This window comes from Mastomys coucha, unplaced genomic scaffold (genome assembly GCF_008632895.1).
Source record: "Mastomys coucha isolate ucsf_1 unplaced genomic scaffold, UCSF_Mcou_1 pScaffold12, whole genome shotgun sequence".
In the NCBI taxonomy this organism is placed as follows: domain Eukaryota; kingdom Metazoa; phylum Chordata; class Mammalia; order Rodentia; family Muridae; genus Mastomys; species Mastomys coucha.
Window position 1 is genome coordinate 62,572,219 of NW_022196894.1, and position 17,446 is coordinate 62,589,664.

The window sequence follows — 17,446 nt, forward strand, 5'->3', positions numbered from 1 at the left end:
AAATTAGAAAAAAAAAAAAGAGAGTAGCTTACTATGTAGCCCTGGTTATGCTCTGCAGTTCTCTGTGTAGACCAGGCTGGTCTCTAAATTACAGAGATTCCCCTTTTTCTGCCTTCTCAATTCTTGGATTAAAGGTGTCTGGCACTGTTTTTCAATTTTTTTTTTTGTCAAAAGTGAAAATGAATAAACAAGACTTTACCACAAGGGGTGGAGGGAGAGCAGGCTTGCTAAAGACAACACAATTTAATGAAACATAGAGGATTTAGAATCAGATCTTCTTTCAAGCACCCAAACATACATACACACACACACACACACACACACACACACACACACACACACACACACACCATCATTAATGGAAAATACATTTTTAAAAGTAGGTGTATGCTTTTTCCTTTGAAAGGAATCCTATAGAAACAGAAATCAGAGAACCCAGATTTCAGACTTATACCCAGAGTTCAAGCATCATCAGCAAATTTTATTTCTTTTGCTTTAAAGTCAATAATTGATTTGAATGAAATGCCAAGGTCCTTTACACTTTAGAAACAACAGTCAACTCTCCTGCAGTTTCTTTGGGACTTCTGACATCATCTGAACTTTCTGGGCTCTTGTAACTCTTAGTTGAAAGGAGTTTAATTTTTCCTTTTTTAAATCAGGGAACATACCTGCAGCAAGATTGGCCAGGCACACTTGTTCAAAAGAAGATGCTGGAGCCACATAGGATGCTATTAACATCAGGATCTGTTTGCAGACTCTTTATGCAGGGGCCATCGTTTTGCTTTGAAATAAAATGTGATTTTTGCAGAAAACTTGCTATAGCTCACAATCTTTTGAAGAACAGAGTCTTTATAGTTTCCAGTCTTTTCATTTCCTCCAAATATGTTCAATGAGATTTTCAGTTCATATCTCAATGGACTTGTATGTTTGAGTAATTCACCTTGTTAAGAGACTTTTGCAAGAACAGGAGTTATTGAGGCTTTTCTTCATTCAATATCATTTTGAATTCATCAATTTTTTGTCACAATTTCATCTCACAATCAATCTCTGGCATGCAGTAGAGATTTAAAATGTTTCTAAGTGCAGTTGATCTTAGTAGAATTATCAAAAAACAACTTCAGTAAGATATTTTTTCACATTCATTTTTTGTCATTACAAAACAAAATCCTGTCTAACATAGCCATTATTTTTGTTAGACATTAAAATATATTCATGCTTACTCTTTGTCCTACATGCTTGCCCATCATGCATCATGGTTGTAGTAATCTACTTATTGTTCTGGGCATAATCAGGCTCTGTCACACTACATTCTACCTTATATAATTTCTAGAGAATTTATCTTATGCCAAATTTTCATTTGATTACTTGAGCCTTTGAATAATAGATGATTATGATAGTTAAATGTATAAAGTAATAAAATGAGTTAGCTTTTTGTTGTTGGTCATGCAAGCTTGTCATTCCTGATTTATAAGATTATCTACTGGGTCTAGAAAATTTGATCAGCAATTAAAAGCACTTGTTACTTTTGCAGCAGATCTGGGTTCTGTTCTTATCACCTCCATGTGGCTCATAAACACCCATAAACTCCAGGCTCAGTGGTTCTAACACCCTCTTCTGACTTATGTCAGCACCAGGTATACATGTATTACACACATACACACACACACACACACACACACACACACACACACATACACACACACTTGTAGATAAAACATTCATGCACAAACTTTTATTTTTAAATCTCTAAGACAAAAAGGTTGGTAGAGTAATTTGTTCTTGCATGTAATTCCAGCCCTGGATGGGGGACCTAAAGGAATAGGGAGTAGTCGTAGGGTATAAGAGGATCTCTGGGACTTGACGACCGACCAGTGTAGCCAACTGATGAAGTCAAGGTTCGCTATGAGACTCTACATCAATATATAAGGTAGTGAATAATTGAGTGAGACACCCAGCACTGACCTCTGGCTTCTATGCATATACACATATATACATGAGTATACATGGGTGTGTATGCACATAACATACATATACTCATATACAAATCTACGTGTCTATTTCCTAGTTCCTCTAAACTTTCACAGATAGAATTTTAAAACTCTTGATTCTTCGGGTTCAGCTTCCCACAAACTGGATCATAATTGTTGCCAGTGTACTGGGTGACTCGCTTTCCTTTCACGAGTTGGTTGTATTTTATTTTTTTTGTCTTTTGTTGTTTTGTTATTTTTCCCCACATAGGACTAGGCCAAAGTTCTATTCTTTGTTGTTTACATTGTTTTTTTTTGTTTGCTTGTTTGTTCGTTTTTGGTTTTCAAGACAGGGTTTCTCTGTGTAGCCCTGGCTGTCCTGGAACTCACTCTGTAAACCAGTCTGGCCTTGAACTCAGAAATGAACCTGGTTCTGCCTCCCAAGTGCTGGGATTAAGGGTATGTGTTACTGCCCGAACCCACAGGGCGTTCAGCAGGAACCTAGGGCAGGAGAGAGAGACTGAGGCAGGACAAGAGACAGGAAGAATGAGTGCAAGACAGATGTCTGATCAAGCTCTGAATAGTTTACTTCAGGGATGGCAATATAAGCATAAACAAGAGGAGGCTTCAAGGAGTGGGGGAAGAGCCGCAGGGGCTTTCCAAAGGTGAAGCGGCAATCTTCAGTCTCTGGAACCAGTGGTCACAGTGTCCTCCACACCCACACATTCTTACTGTTAGACTACACAAGTTCTCTCATGGCTGTATGTGTAAGCTAGTAAATTTCCACAAGGCCATGGTTAAGGCAATGGCTCCCAGCATGCCACAACTGCCCATCTTGTTGTTTACATTGTTTTACCAGTGAATCTGTGGTACATTTCTACTTTCATTTTAAATTATTAATGCTACTATACATATCCTGATGTCAGGAGCCATAATAGGACAAACTAATAACTAGCAAGTGATCACCCTGAAATGCCTGCTTTTGATTGTTATAAATCTGCGACAGGTGAGCCCTTATTAAGCAAAGCTATAAGGAACTAATTTTTGGAGTTATTTCTGCTATTAATATGCTTTTCCTGTTATTATTATACATATATAATAATCACTAAGTAATAGCACACCTCTTTGGAGCAGATCTCTGCAGATCCACGAAGTTATATTGTCTTGTAGTGATGCTATATAGACAAATAGATGACTTAAGTCTTAATGATGATCCTATAAGAATTCCTAAAATTATATCTGTGATTATTAAGCTCTTTTATAATGGGACTGCTATTAGTCAAACTTTTATAATAGTCAAAACTGTAATTAGAACTCTTGTCAGTCTTTCAAGTGTCAGCAGTTAATTGCTTTTAGATGGTAACCAAACTTTCTCCTACTTAGAGCGCATTCCAAGAGGTTGTAGAACAATTAACCAAAGGTCATAATAGGGGGACTAATGATTTATTATAGGTGCTAGGACAGAAGATAAAATGTTGAATGGGTTTATCTATAAAGAAAAAAGAAAAAAAAGAAAAAACTTTACAATGAATCTGTGAAGCTGAGACAGGTGATGGATGTTTAGCTAGATAATTACTCCTAATGGATACGCACGTAAACATTCACTGTTGTAAACTTCTATTTTGATTTATGATTTGTTTTCTGTGTGAACTTTTGATGAACTTTTTAACATGTGATCATGTATTCTGAAAGATGTTTAAGAGCTGAGGAAAAAGAGAAGAGTCAGAACTTGGCAACTGAGGTGAGAGGAACAGAGCTAACGAGAACAGAGCTGAGAGTGGAACTGAGCTGAGGAGAAGTTTTTAGACAGAACACTTTAGATTAGAAGGATAATCCAGAGTGGAATAACTTAGAAAATATAGGTAACATAAAATACTAAGAGAGCAATGTGCAGAATGCAGAGGGAAAGAGGAATAAAGAAGATGATGCCGAGAATAGAAGGAGCAGTCAGGCTTCTCCTTACCATGAGACAGAACAGGTCCCATGGTAAGGACAAGGCAGGCTTTGTCTTATTAAGAGAAACAAAGCTTTTTTCTTCAAATATGGGTTTAATTAATTTAGTATTAAAGGCATAGCCTTTTCTTTCTCTATGTAATAAAGATTGGAGCTCCATTTTTCATCCAGAATGAGTGAGCCCTTTCCGCACCAGTGCTTGGTCTTTTGCTCCATATGCATATGTAAGTATGGATGTGTTAAGTATGTGATTGTGAGAATGTATGCATATATGTGTATAAGTATGTAATTATGAGAATGCATGCGGCACTTCCTGTCACTGGCATTCCCTTACACTGGAACATAGAACCTTCACAGGGCCAAGGGCCTCTCCTCCCATTGATGACCATCCTCTACTATACATATGCTGCTGGAGTCATTAGTTCCATCATGTGTACTCTTTGGTTGGTGGTTTAGTCCCTGAGAGCTCTGAGGGTACTAGTTAGTTCATATTGTTGTTTGTCCTAAGGGGCTGCAAACCCTTCAGCTCCTTGGGTCCTTTCTCTAGCTCCTTCATTGGGGACCCTATGCTCAGTCCAATGGATGGTTGTGAGTCTCTACTTCTGTATTAGTCAGGTACTGTCAGAGCCTCTCAGGAGAGAGCTGTATCAGGCTGGATTGTCCTTCTTTCAGTCTCTGCTCCATAGCTAGTCTCTGCAACTCCTTCCATGGGTATTTTGTTCCCCCTTTTAAGAAGAAATGAAGTATCCACATTTTGGTCTTCCTTCTTTTGTTTTGTGGATTGTACTTTGTGTATTCTGATCTTCTGGGCTAATATCCTCTTATCAGAGAGTGCATACCATGTGAATTCTTTTGTGATCGGGTTATCTCACTCAGGATGATATTCTCCAGATCCATCCATTTCCCTAAGAATTTCATAAATTCATTGTTTTTGATAGCTAAGTAGTACTCCATTGTGTAGATATACCACAATTTCTGTATTCATTCCTCTGTTGAGGGTCATCTGGGTTGTTTCCAGTTTATGGCTATTATAAATAAGGCTGCTATGAACATGGCAGAACATGTGTCCTTATTACATGTTGGAGCATTTTATTGGTATATGCCCAGGAGTGGTATAGTTGGGTCCTCTAGTAGTACTATGTCCAATTTCTGGAGGAACCGCCAAACTGATTTCCAGAGTGGTTGTACCAGCTGGCAATATCACCAGCAATGAAGAAGAGTGTTCCTCTTTCCCCACAACCTCTCCAGCATCTGCTGTCACCTGAGTTTTTTATCCTAGCTATTCTGACTGGTGTGAGCTGGGATCTCAGGGTTGCTTGATTTGCATTTCCCTGTTGACTCAGGATGTTGTACATTTCTTAAGGTGCTTCTCATCTTTGACAAAGGAGCTAAAACCATCCAGTGGGGAAAAAGACAGTATTTTCAACAAATGGTGCTGACTCAGTTGGCGGTTAGCATGTAGAAGAATGCAAATCGATCCATTCCTATCTCCTTGTACAAAGCTCAAGTTCAAGTGAATCAAGGACCTCCACATAAAACCAGATACATTGAAACTAATAGAAAAGAAAGTGGGGAAGAGCCTTGAGCACATAGGTACAGGGGAAAATTTCCTGAACAGAACACTAATTGCTTATGCTCTAAGATCAAGAATTGACAAATGGGACCTCATAAAGTTGCAATGCTTCTGTAAGGCAAAAGACACTGTCAATAGGACTAAATAGCAACCAAACCAAACCTTGGGAAAAGATCTTTACCAATCCTATATCTGATGAAGGCCTAATATCCAATATATACAAAGAACTCAAGAAGTTAGACTCCAGTGAACCAAATAACCCTATTAAAAAATGGGGTACAAAGCAAAACTAAATTTTATACAGACACTTTAAAAAGGAGCGATCTTACTTAGATTAATTTTATTCATTAACCCAATATATTTTGTTTACACTAAAATATTTATTCATCCATCCTTCTAAGTAAGGAACACACACTGATTGCATACTAAGTGCCATGCAGCACAGTGGAGAACATAAAGATGTATAGCTTCCTTGGACCTTAAAGATCACTGAAGAGAACTAGGCCTGGGGTAGGATGCTGTAAGAAAATCCCTATATTACTACAGTACAATGATAATGAAATATAACATGAAAATCTCCAAGTGAAGTGCATGAGACAAGAATAATTTGATTGGAAAGATCAACTAAGGCTTTGGAAAACAAGTGGCATCCAAGTGGAAGCATATAGTTTCGGTTTTGTTATACAGGGATAGTCTTATATTTTTTCTCTGATCAATCAAAAATGAAGGATAAAATCACATAGTCATGCTTACATAGTTTGGCTAGCACTTATCTCATCTCAATAATCATTTCAGTGGGACTTTTGGTTCATCTACTAATGCAACTCTTCAAGTGGGCATTTGCTGAGCTCAGCCTGGGGTTACTGCCATGCCTGGACCCATGGCCTGTGAAAAGTAAGACTGTGACCCATCTGTACACAGGAGTGAATTCATTTATGATGTATGTTGGGGACTGATGAAGTTTAGATGTGTGGTCACCAGAGATTGTAGTAGGCTCCTTCTACTTGTCTATTCATGATCAATTAACTTTGTTGTTTGTTTGTTGTCTCTTTTATCTCTTTCAGGAAGTTGTGCATGATTTAAATTCTGTGTATTTTAAATACCAAAATTGGTATTAGCTTGTTGAATTTCTGCCTTTTTATAATCCAAGTAGTCATCCTTCTTCACAGATACAGTTTATATAAATCTTTGCATTCCATTGAAATAAAAGGGGAGCTTGCTGAGTATTATTTGAAAATACACCAGGATTGATACTTAGGAATACATGACTGTTTAAAAATCAGTCATGCTTACATCTGAAACAATTGTATTTTGGGATTCTAAATGTATGATCATGATACTTTATGCTTCCTGGCCTGATACCTGTCTTGGTGTATTTTATGGATTTTGGCAATTTATTTTTCTCCACAGAATATGTCTCTGACATAAGAATTGATGCCGACATGTAGTTAAGCCAATTTCACTATATTAACTAATTTGCTTCTTACTGAATGATCCTGTAGCTAGGGAATTGTACAAAATCCTCCACTTATTTTCTCGGCTTGGGGAAAAGTTTCTGGGAATTCAATTACTTCACCCCAGCTGACTTATTAACAAAGATCTCACTAGAACTCAGATCTGCTAATTCACAATACACTGTGGACTGCTGGACTTTCCCATTAGCATAACAGAACATTTTGCAACTTTAGGAATAATAGCTATCTGTAGAGGGAATGTCTTGTGTAGTGTATGGATGTATCACCTGTCAATTTAAAAACAAAAAAAACCTATGGCCTATAGGAAAGGGTAGAATAGAAGGTGGGCCATCAGGGAGGCAGAAAGAATTCTGGGATAGAGTGAGTCACTGGAGGAGATATGAGGAGGACAGACTACCTGAGCACGGGTGACCAGATGCAGGACTGAATGTAGATTAATTTAAATGGGTTATTTTAAATTGTTAGCTAGTCAGTAAACAAGCCTAGCTATATGGCCTAGGTATTTGTTAATTTGTTTGGAGTCTGAGTTCTTATTCCAGGAGCTTGAAGCTTGGAGGAAAATAGCTCATTTTAGCTATATTTTAAAAGTTTATATACATATATGGTCATAAAGTAAGAGGACTCTAAAATTGTTATCCCCATCTGCATCTCTGGTAGTCTGGCCAGAGTTTATTAGAGTGCATTTTTGCGATCATTTTAATGTGCTATGGATTGGGCATGAGTCAGACAGTGTATATCTGCCGGTTGGTCCAGACTCTGCATTCTGTTCCAGCTGTTTGTCTTATCCATATTTGTTGTGGCTTTACCCAAAACCTTGACACATGGTAGAGTAAGACAAACATTCTGAGTAATTTTTAAAATAGTTTTTTGTTTGTTTGTTTGTTTGGTGTTTAAAGTTTTTGAGACCAAGGTCTCACTATGTAGCTGGAACTCACTGTGTAGACCATGGCTGGTTTCAGACTCACAGAGATCTGCTCTTTTCTGCTTCCTGAGTGTTCTGATTAAAGGTGGGTCCACCATACCTGGCCTTCATGCTTTCTTTTTAACTGCCACAATAATTGTATATGATTACAGGACAATGGAGATACAAAGTGTGTGTGTGTAATGACCAAATCTGAGCAAGTGGTATCTCTGTTACCTTAAGTGTTTGTCAATTCTTTGTATTTAAAGACTTAGTCTTTTTCTTGCCTCATTCTTTGAAATGTGTGCAAGCTGGTATAAAATATAGCTAATGACTTTGCTTGAAAACATGAACACATATTCTGTCTAGCTGAAGGAATTTGGTACCTATTGCACAGCCTCCTTCCTACGGTTTACTCTTTATAGCTTCTGGTAATAATTTTTCTACTTACTTTAAAAATACTTTATTTTTGAATTTTATGCATGAGGTACTTGATGTAAGTTGTTTCCCTTCTCACTCTCCTATGTCATTCTTCTTTCTGCTCTTTTTTTTTAAAAATTATTGTTGTTATCAATGTGATAACAAAAAAGAGGGGGGAAGGAAGGAAGAAAGACTTTAACCTTGGGAGAGTTTGCCAAGAACAAATCCAAATTTTGAATTCTTCACTTCTCTTCCCATGTCTTCTGTCTGAAGTTTATAGTTTGTGATATAACAATTATGTATAGCCTGTCTATTGTGTCTTTGTTGCTTGTGGTTATCTAACTAGTACTTTTCTGTTTCTGTCCATAACAAAGGGTTTTGCTGTGTATTCTCTGAGCAGCATAGAAAACATGGTATAGGAAAAAAACAAGGAATTCTTTACAGCAATCGTTAACAAAATTTCACAAGGGGAGAAATTACTTTGCTAATTTCAACTGAGCCAGAGAAGCACTGAGAACCGCACAGATGCTATCAGCCTATATCCACAGGTTGCATCCAACATTTATGGAATATGTTTTGTTTGAAGGTGCTTATTGCTTGTTGGATACTTGTCAAAAATGATTATCATAGCTATCTATCTATCTATCTATCTATCTATCTATATATATATATATAGAGAGAGAGACAGAGAGACAGAGAGACAGAGACAGAGAGACAGAGAGACAGAGAGACAGAGAGAGACAGAGAGAGAGACAAAGTGCACAATACACATACACAGACATACACACATCTGGGTTGGAACGTGGAAGAGCACACAGCTTTACATTAAAACTGTGTCTTTAAGCTTACATTTTATAAACTGATGACATGGGAAGTCCATGGCATAGTAAAGTAGTACATTTTCTTCTTTTTTTTTAAATTTATTTTATCTATATGAGTACACGGTTGCTGTCTTCAGACACACCAGAAGAAGGCATCAGATCCCATTGCAGATGGTTGTGAGCCACCATGTGTTTGCTGAGAATTGAACTCATGACCTCTGGAAGAGCAAGCAGTGCTCTTAACCACTGAGCCATCTCTCCAGCCCCAGTATATTTTCTTCTTAAAGGCAATTTGAGTTTGAACAGGCTGAGTACACAGTAAGATAGCAGACTGAGTATGTTATCTTACATGATCATAAGGCACTTCATTAACTTTATTAACTTGGTTTCAAGGCTGGGTAGAAGTTCAGTATTTTTAAAGGTGTTTCTAGATAAAAATACTGTATACTTATTTTTACACACACACACACACACACACACACACACACACACATGTACAGGAAGTCATTGACTGTTGGTTATATGAACTGTTTTAAAGATAATATTGGTTTTGAATAACAAATGTGGGAGCTTGTCTGTGGGGAGGGTCGATTTACTATCTCAGCAGTCATTCAGTTGCCTGAAGCTCTTTATCTATTCCTGGTACCTTTTTGAGATTTCACCTGTTGCAGCATTTTCTCTGTCCAATCACATTAGGGCAGTGACAGGCGTGTGACTGGACAGGAATAGAGAGGTGGAGCTAGAAGTTGAGGAAGAGAAAGATCAGAGAGAGAAGGGCAGCGGCTTGATCATGGAGTCAGAGGAAGATGAAGATTCAGACCTCTCGTGGTTATAACAACCAGGCTAAGGTTTTTACAAGGTTAAATTAATTGGATCAAAATTTGTCTTTATCATTTGACAATGAAATTATTGTATTGGCATCTCATAATTGTGATTCATTATTATATAAACCTGGTTAGATAATTATGCCTTAAGAGTCATGTTTTACTGGGTTCTAGGTGTTATATGAAGGATTGTGGGGGTGTGTAAAGAATTGCATGTGAGTGAGATGTTGCTGCTAGCTGGGAGAAAATAGCAAGAACCTGCTGGGACTTAGTGTTGAGGCTGGACAGTACCAGTACAGGTATTAGAATATGCTCCAGCGGGAAAGAGAGTTTGTAGGCTAGATTCATTTTTTAAAATCCCCGCAGCATTCCCTTATCCATATTATCCTATCACCTGGTGCCGCCACTGAATTTTCAATTATTGTATAGATGACCATGTTGTTGAGAACTCATGGCTGCAGCTTTTATGCCATAATCAGAGGACATGGTCTTATAACAAATATACCGGCTCTCTAGTTCTTCTAGTCTTTTCACCCCTGTTCTGATATAGTCTCTGAGCCATAGGTGTAGGGTTACTGTTGTAAGTGTGCCTGATGTGGTCTTGTAACCAAAGTTGTTTTCTGCAATTAAGCAGTTGTGGTTTCTTGTATTGGTTTCTTTATGTGCCAAAATAAGTTTCTTTGTTGAGAATGAAAGCTGCACTTACCTGTGTGTAGAAAGATAAATATTTAGAATGCACAAAACCTGGAACATTTCTTGTGCATCTTCATTGACACAAGGCAGTGCAAGATCTGGCACACTGGAGCTCAAGAAAGCAAAGTCAAGGTCATGGACATTACCCCAAATGCTTCTGAATCAATATGCCTTTAGCTAAGACAACAGAGAGTTAGAAGAGCCATTGCTTAGGATTTGTCTCTCTTGTAAGCCACATAAAGTTGAAACAAAGCGACTGAACACACCAGCTTCTGTGACTGAAAATTACTGATCAAGTTACAGAATTTAGGGGCTACTAAGTGTCATGCAGAACAAGTGCATAGCAAGTCTCCTTGCCTGAAAAGTTCACTGTGCTGGGTGGATGTGGGGGATATGGAAGGAGCTCATGGGAGACAGCAGAAAATGTGTGCCTGCTTGCTGGCTGCCAGGACTGTTGTTATATATGTATAAATATCATTCCTATATTTTTTTATATTTTATATATTTAAGTTTAGATATTATTTAAGTTGTGGTTTGAATTCATTATTGGATATATTGAATATCTTAGTGAGTTACTTTCCATTTTTAAATGAATATTTTATGTCAAATAGATAGTCTTTTGATCAGGGGTTTTCCCCCTCCCTCAACTCCTACCAGATATCATCAGTTCCCTACCCTACACTTCCAACTTCATTCTCTCTCTCTCTCTCCCACTCTCTTCCCCCCTCTCTATCTCCCCTTCCCGTCTCAAAAAGAAAAAGAAACAACAAAAAAATAAAACAAGCAAGAAATAAGTAAGATTAAGCCCACCAAAAGTACAGTGTCTGTGTTGTTAGCCAAGTGCTCCTGGACATGTGATATAGCTTTCCCTGGAAAGTGGTTGAGAGATCCAGTGGCACTCCAGTGGAGAAGATGTATTTCTCCTTTGTCGACAGATAACAAAAATACCTTAAAAGTATATTCTCTCAATTTTCATGCATAACTGATCTGAACTAAAGGAAAGTAGTAAATCTGGTAATAAAAAAATAATAAGAAACGTACTCCAGTTCTGTTCTTCAACCTTGTATTGGCAAATTTCAGTCTTTGGACTTATGTATAAACTAAGAGCCCATGTTACCTATGTTTTCTTATTATATGTTTTAATATCAGGCTTCATAACTTGTCTAACTTCTTCAGTCTCAAGACTAGTCAGGTTGAACAGTCCATTTTATGTGACAAGTTAGTTTAAATATCACCATGAAACACACCAGTTACTTGGGCTGAAACAGGGTCCTTTAAAAATGTCAGTAAGAAAAGTGACTTTTATGTTTTATCGTTATTTGAAAAATGGTACAAAATTGGCCAAACTTTCTTCACATAAAAGTAGTTAAAAAATAGAACATTGGCAACAGTCTATGGAGTGAAAAGAAAATGGGTTTCAGTTAAAATAAAATGCCCCAGTGTCCTAGGGTAGCCCTAGGACTCCTGAAGTACTTGGAAGAGCCACTTGGTTGGAGGTGTGAAATGGAGTGTGGGCGCTAGAGCAGAGGGACATTTACACAGAGGAGAATGGCTCACTGTACATCCACCTCAAAGAGCTAACAAACTTCTTGCTTGATAATCATTTATAATTGCATTGCAGTTCTTTTCAGTGTTACAGGGCTTCATCTTCCTTACCACCATGCAACCTTTGGATAATTGCTTTCAATTTTCTGCAATTAGTATTTTTTTTTTAAAAAACATTGTAACAGCATAAGAAACATTTTAAAGGGAATCTACATCAAAGTTCACCACAGGCTTCCTTACAGAAGATATTATAAATTAGACAAGCTCATATTTTTTATCAACCTTTAAGGACAACTTTTTTGAAATATGACAGAAAGTGCAGATTCCATAAAGACTGTTCAAACACTTCCTGTATAGAGTAAGAGGCTCCCATACTCTACCGTTGCATCATTATAGACAAATAAAATTCGTGTGCACCCAGATCCTATAAATTCAGATCCAGCCAGTCAAATTGTAGAGACTCAAAGGATTGAAAACCCCGTGGCTGGAGTTGAGAGTGACTCTGATAAATTTCATGTCTCAACCGATGAGATGGCAGAGCATCTCCAAGCTTCTGATCTTTGGTACTGCCCTGATGGGAGTTTTGTAAAGATCATAGTCCATGGCCATGGCTTAGACAATCCAAGTTAGGCTCCAAATGCTGAGTGTTAGCTTTGGGATTTCCTTTTGGGTGTGGGATGCCAGAGGGCTGGACAGAACTAACCATAGTCATAGGGCAATGGAGGGAAAAAATTTGAGGGAAACTCATAGAAAAATGCCTGGAGTCTATGTGTCAAAGTGAGGAAGTAAAGATTCAACACCCTGGATCCTCTGCACCTCTTGCCAAGCTCAGACTGGATTCCTTCATCAATGGCCGGGACTTCGGGAAGTTGGAGGCTATGGAGAAGGCTCTGGCCAAAGAAGAACACAGAAGGGGTACAGAACTGTCTCGAGCTGGGAACCCTCAAGGTTCCCATCAAGTCTGATGCTTTGGACCGGCTTTCTGAGTGCTGCTAACGTTGCCCCGACTCGGTCCCCCTGAACGAACTATCCTCTATGCCAATCTGGCCACCTGCCAGTTGCTGCTAGAACATCCCCAGTTCGCAGCCCAGAGCCATGAAGTGACTGAGAGCTGGAGCAGGAGCCGAGCCATTTAAAGTCCTTCCTTATACAGAAGAGGGGGTTGCTCAGGCTGCCCTCGAGGACTTGGAAAAAGCAACTGCTGATCTCAAGAAAGTTCTTAGCAATAGATCCCAAAAACCCCGTGCAGCGAAAGAGGAGCTGGGGAAGGTGGTCATTCAGGGAAAGAAACAGGATGCAGAGCTAGTTCGGGAATGAGCAGGATGTTTAGCTGATTAAAAAGAGACAGAAACCCGTGGGGGGCGGCAGAGGGGAAATCATGTTTTCAATCATTATTTTACATTTCTGTTTTTAAATATCTTCAGTGCATTTGCCGGTCTTTTCTCTTACTTTTACCCACTAACCTTTTGTTTTGTTTTGTTTTTTTTTCCTCCCTGATGCTTCCCAGGTAGCTGCTTCATTTAAAGTTCCCAGCCTGTTGACTCCTGAACCATCGCACTGTCACCTAGCTGCTCTGAAGTGTGACAGCACTGCTTTTCCCTATGCAATTAGGTTTTTCTCTCTTAAAGAGTTAAGGGCGTTTACTGTTTACTGTTTATCAATGCTGGGGTGATTGTAAGGAGCTGGTCGACTTAGCTGTCAGTGAACTACAACATTCATAAAGAACACAGAATAAAAGAATGTTACAGTTTCATTCTGTTATATTTCTATTACCTTAAAGACAAATGTCAGTTGCAGATGTATGCAGTCACATCTCCTTTGTTTCTGAGGAAGCAGGCTAGTAACTGCGGTACTGTTCTCAAGCTCACCACCTTTCCAATAATTAGATACATTACCGAATCTCTACATATTTTACTGCTTTCAAGAATTCATGTTTTCTCTTCAAACTATGATGCTCCATAGTTTCAATTGCTGGAAGTTATTATTGTTGCTATATTTTTCTAAAAAAAAAAAAGGTCATATTTTATATCTGGCAAATCACATGACAGGTGATTTATATTAGAGATAATAATTTGTTGCTTAATATCGTAGGGATTTTCAAAAATTTATTTTTCCATACAGTGACTACATTTCATGCCATCTTATAGTACTATGCTATTTGTAGGTAAGTGTGAAATATGCAGTATTTAGAAATTACATATGTAAGTGCTCAGATTCTCACTCTTATTTCTAGTCACTTAAGTCCCATTAGAGAAAACTATGATATTCTGTACTTTCAAGAAATATTAAAAGCACTTACAGAACAAATGCACACACACGCACACACAGAGAGAGAGAGAGAGAAAGAGAGAGAGAAATAGATATAGATAGGCAAATTGATATATAGCCAGAAATGACATGACATACGTGTTGCTCTGTATCTTTTTAAAATGTCATTTAATTATTTCTTTTGTTGTTTTTCATGCTATTGCCTATAAGTTTCTCCAATGTTTTGATGATGGTATAATGATTTCTTGTGTGTCAACAGATTCAGTATCTGTAGTATTGCTATCACATGGAAATTATGGTGATTCCTCATATTTTGTACTTACTTATATTATGTTGTAGTGAGAATCATTCTACAGTTTACACATTCTATTAGTTTACACATGTATCTGCTTGAACATGCAGAACACTTATAGCTGTTAGGTGACATATATATTTTAATATATAATATGTATTTATATATAATAAACATATACACATATACATATATATTTAGTGATGAACACACACATGTATGATTTTATATGTGTGTGTGTATGCGCACCCATTTCAAATATTCATGGACCCTGAGCCCCTTAAGTATGCTCCAGCTCACCCACCATTACTGTCTTATTACACTTGTCTTCTAGCACAGATGTTTTGTTTTCTTATTTTAGTATTGAAAATGTGAAGCCATTTTCCTTTACTTTTTTGAATCGCAATATAGTTGAATTTCTTTCCCTACTTAGAAGAACCACGTTTCTTCTCTCTTAAGTTTTATGCAAAAAAGGAAAATATTCAGTATCCACAGACCTTTAAGCGGCATCCATTTTCCAATAGATAACATCTGCTCTAGACTAATGAGCTTCTAGACCCCTCTACCTCCATTTCCTACTTTCAACTGATTCTGTTTGTCCTAGGATTGTAGTAGAGAAATGCAGGAGAAATAAGGCTTAAGGAAATCTACTAGTTACGCCACTTGAGGGCAGATATGACAAGTGCAATTGTCAATGCTCAGTAGCAGGATGCTTTGATGGCTTTCCCTGGAGACCCTGCTGCCGGGAACCTCTAAGTCAAGCTGTCTAGGTGAAGCCAGACAATCTTTGTGGTGCTGCTCCTTCCAACCCTAGTGTCAGGTCCTGTTATCCACCCTAAGTACCATTGCTCTTTCCAAAGTCAGCTAGGATGGTAACTTTTAAAGTCATCCAGCATTGTGTTTTTCGTTTTGGTGGGTTTTGCCTGACCTTTGGTTGAGAAAGCTTTGACATTCATGGCAGTTTCAAGGCAGACTCTTTAGACAGCACTTTTTGTGCATAGGTCCCTAATTATTTTCTTGAATTTTTTTTTTCTCAACACATGTCGTCCTTTAATGTCCCTGGCTGGTTCCTCTTATGTGACCATAGGTGAGGAGTAAAAATTCTACAGCTCTCTAGCAATTTCATTCAAGGTAATTCTCTTTATGGACTTCTCAAACAAAAGATCTTCACTGAGTTTGCTTTCTTCGTTTGTGGAGAATGAAGATGAGCTTGAAGAACTGTTTGCACAAATTGAAACACGTTTCCTTTTGATCTCCACCATGTAGCATTGCATTGCTCTGTATTGCATGTATTGTGCCGTACTTGTATTGCTTTCAGTCTTTTCAAATTATTTACTTTTAAACTCATTGTTATTTTATGTGTTTTAGTGTTTTTTTCTGCATGAATGTCTGTTTGTCATGTCTACACACAGTGCCTACCAAGGCCAGAGAGGGATTGGATCTACTAGAACTGTAGGTGCAGGTGATTGATAACATCAACCAGGGTGCTAAGAACTGATCCTCTGGAAGAGCAGTCAATGCTCTTAACTGCTTAGCCATCTCATCAGCCCCTGCTTTCAGTCCTTTGGGGAGCTTTATAAACTAGTAAAGCTCACACTTATCACCATGCTACCTAACAATGAGCACTGGGACAATAGAACAATCTTCTCTTTTCCTGACCTCCTCAAAATGCTATAATAGGTTCACTCCAAGAAGGAAAATAATAATACAGACTTAAATTTATACAATGCTTATTTACTTCATTCTAAGTTCTCTTCATAGCTATCATTTTAGTGTACTCATCCATTCTCACAGATACATGATGGTTAACTTTAACTGTCACCTTGGTTCAAGCTAGGAAGAAAGGGGGATCGTCTACATTGGGTTGGACTATGGGATGCTTTTGGAGACTGTTTTAGTTAGGTTGACTGATATGGAAAGACTCAGGTTACAGAGGGTGACACCACTCCTAAGATAGGGGGTCCTGACCTGTTTAAGAGGAAAGAAGGGAAATTGAGCATAGCAGGAATGAATATGAGTATTACGGGTTCATTTCTCCGTATTCTTGATGTTGAGGCAATGTGTCTAACAGCATGAAATCCCTGCTTGACTCCTCACAATAATGTACTGTAACCTGGAACTGTAAGTTGAAATAAACTAGTTTTTCCCATAAGTTGATTTTGGTCCATCATATTTATCACAGCAGCAGAAATGAAGCCAGAACAAACACTATATGTAATACTGATTGTTATCAGTTTTATTGGCAGATAGAATAACTGAGGATGAAAGAGTACCCTGTCCAAAGTCACAGGTAGTTTTAACCACCTAGGTTTTGATCTGAGTCCACTGTTTCAGTCATAATTGGATGCTAGTTGATTCTATGAATTTTGTTAACTCATTTGTTTTCAGGCAAAATTTGAAATTTAAAAACAAATTGTTATTATGTGTTGTTGTTTTATTATCCTCTGCTGGTAATTGACTGTGCCTGATATGAGGATTGACATTTATAAATATGCCAGCTATTCCCAAATTAGTCTAGAAATTCAATGAAAATTTATTTAAAGTAAAATTTATTTAGGACTTGAGAATTTCATTTAAATATTTTTCGAAGACAGTAGAAGAGTTAAAAAATAAAGTGAAAATTTCAATTCAGAACTAAAATATGTCTTAAATGAAGAGAAACAATGTATCACAAGTGCCAGTGTACAGACCAATGAGCATTATAAAGAAAACCC

The 17,446-nt window shown here is 37.8% G+C and overlaps 1 pseudogene; it reads left to right on the top strand.

Annotated features, from left to right (window-relative positions):
- Nucleotides 1-13,489, top strand: part of LOC116083509 — a 26,985-nt pseudogene extending 13,496 nt beyond the window's left edge.
- The last annotated feature ends 3,957 nt before the right edge of the window (nucleotides 13,490-17,446 follow it).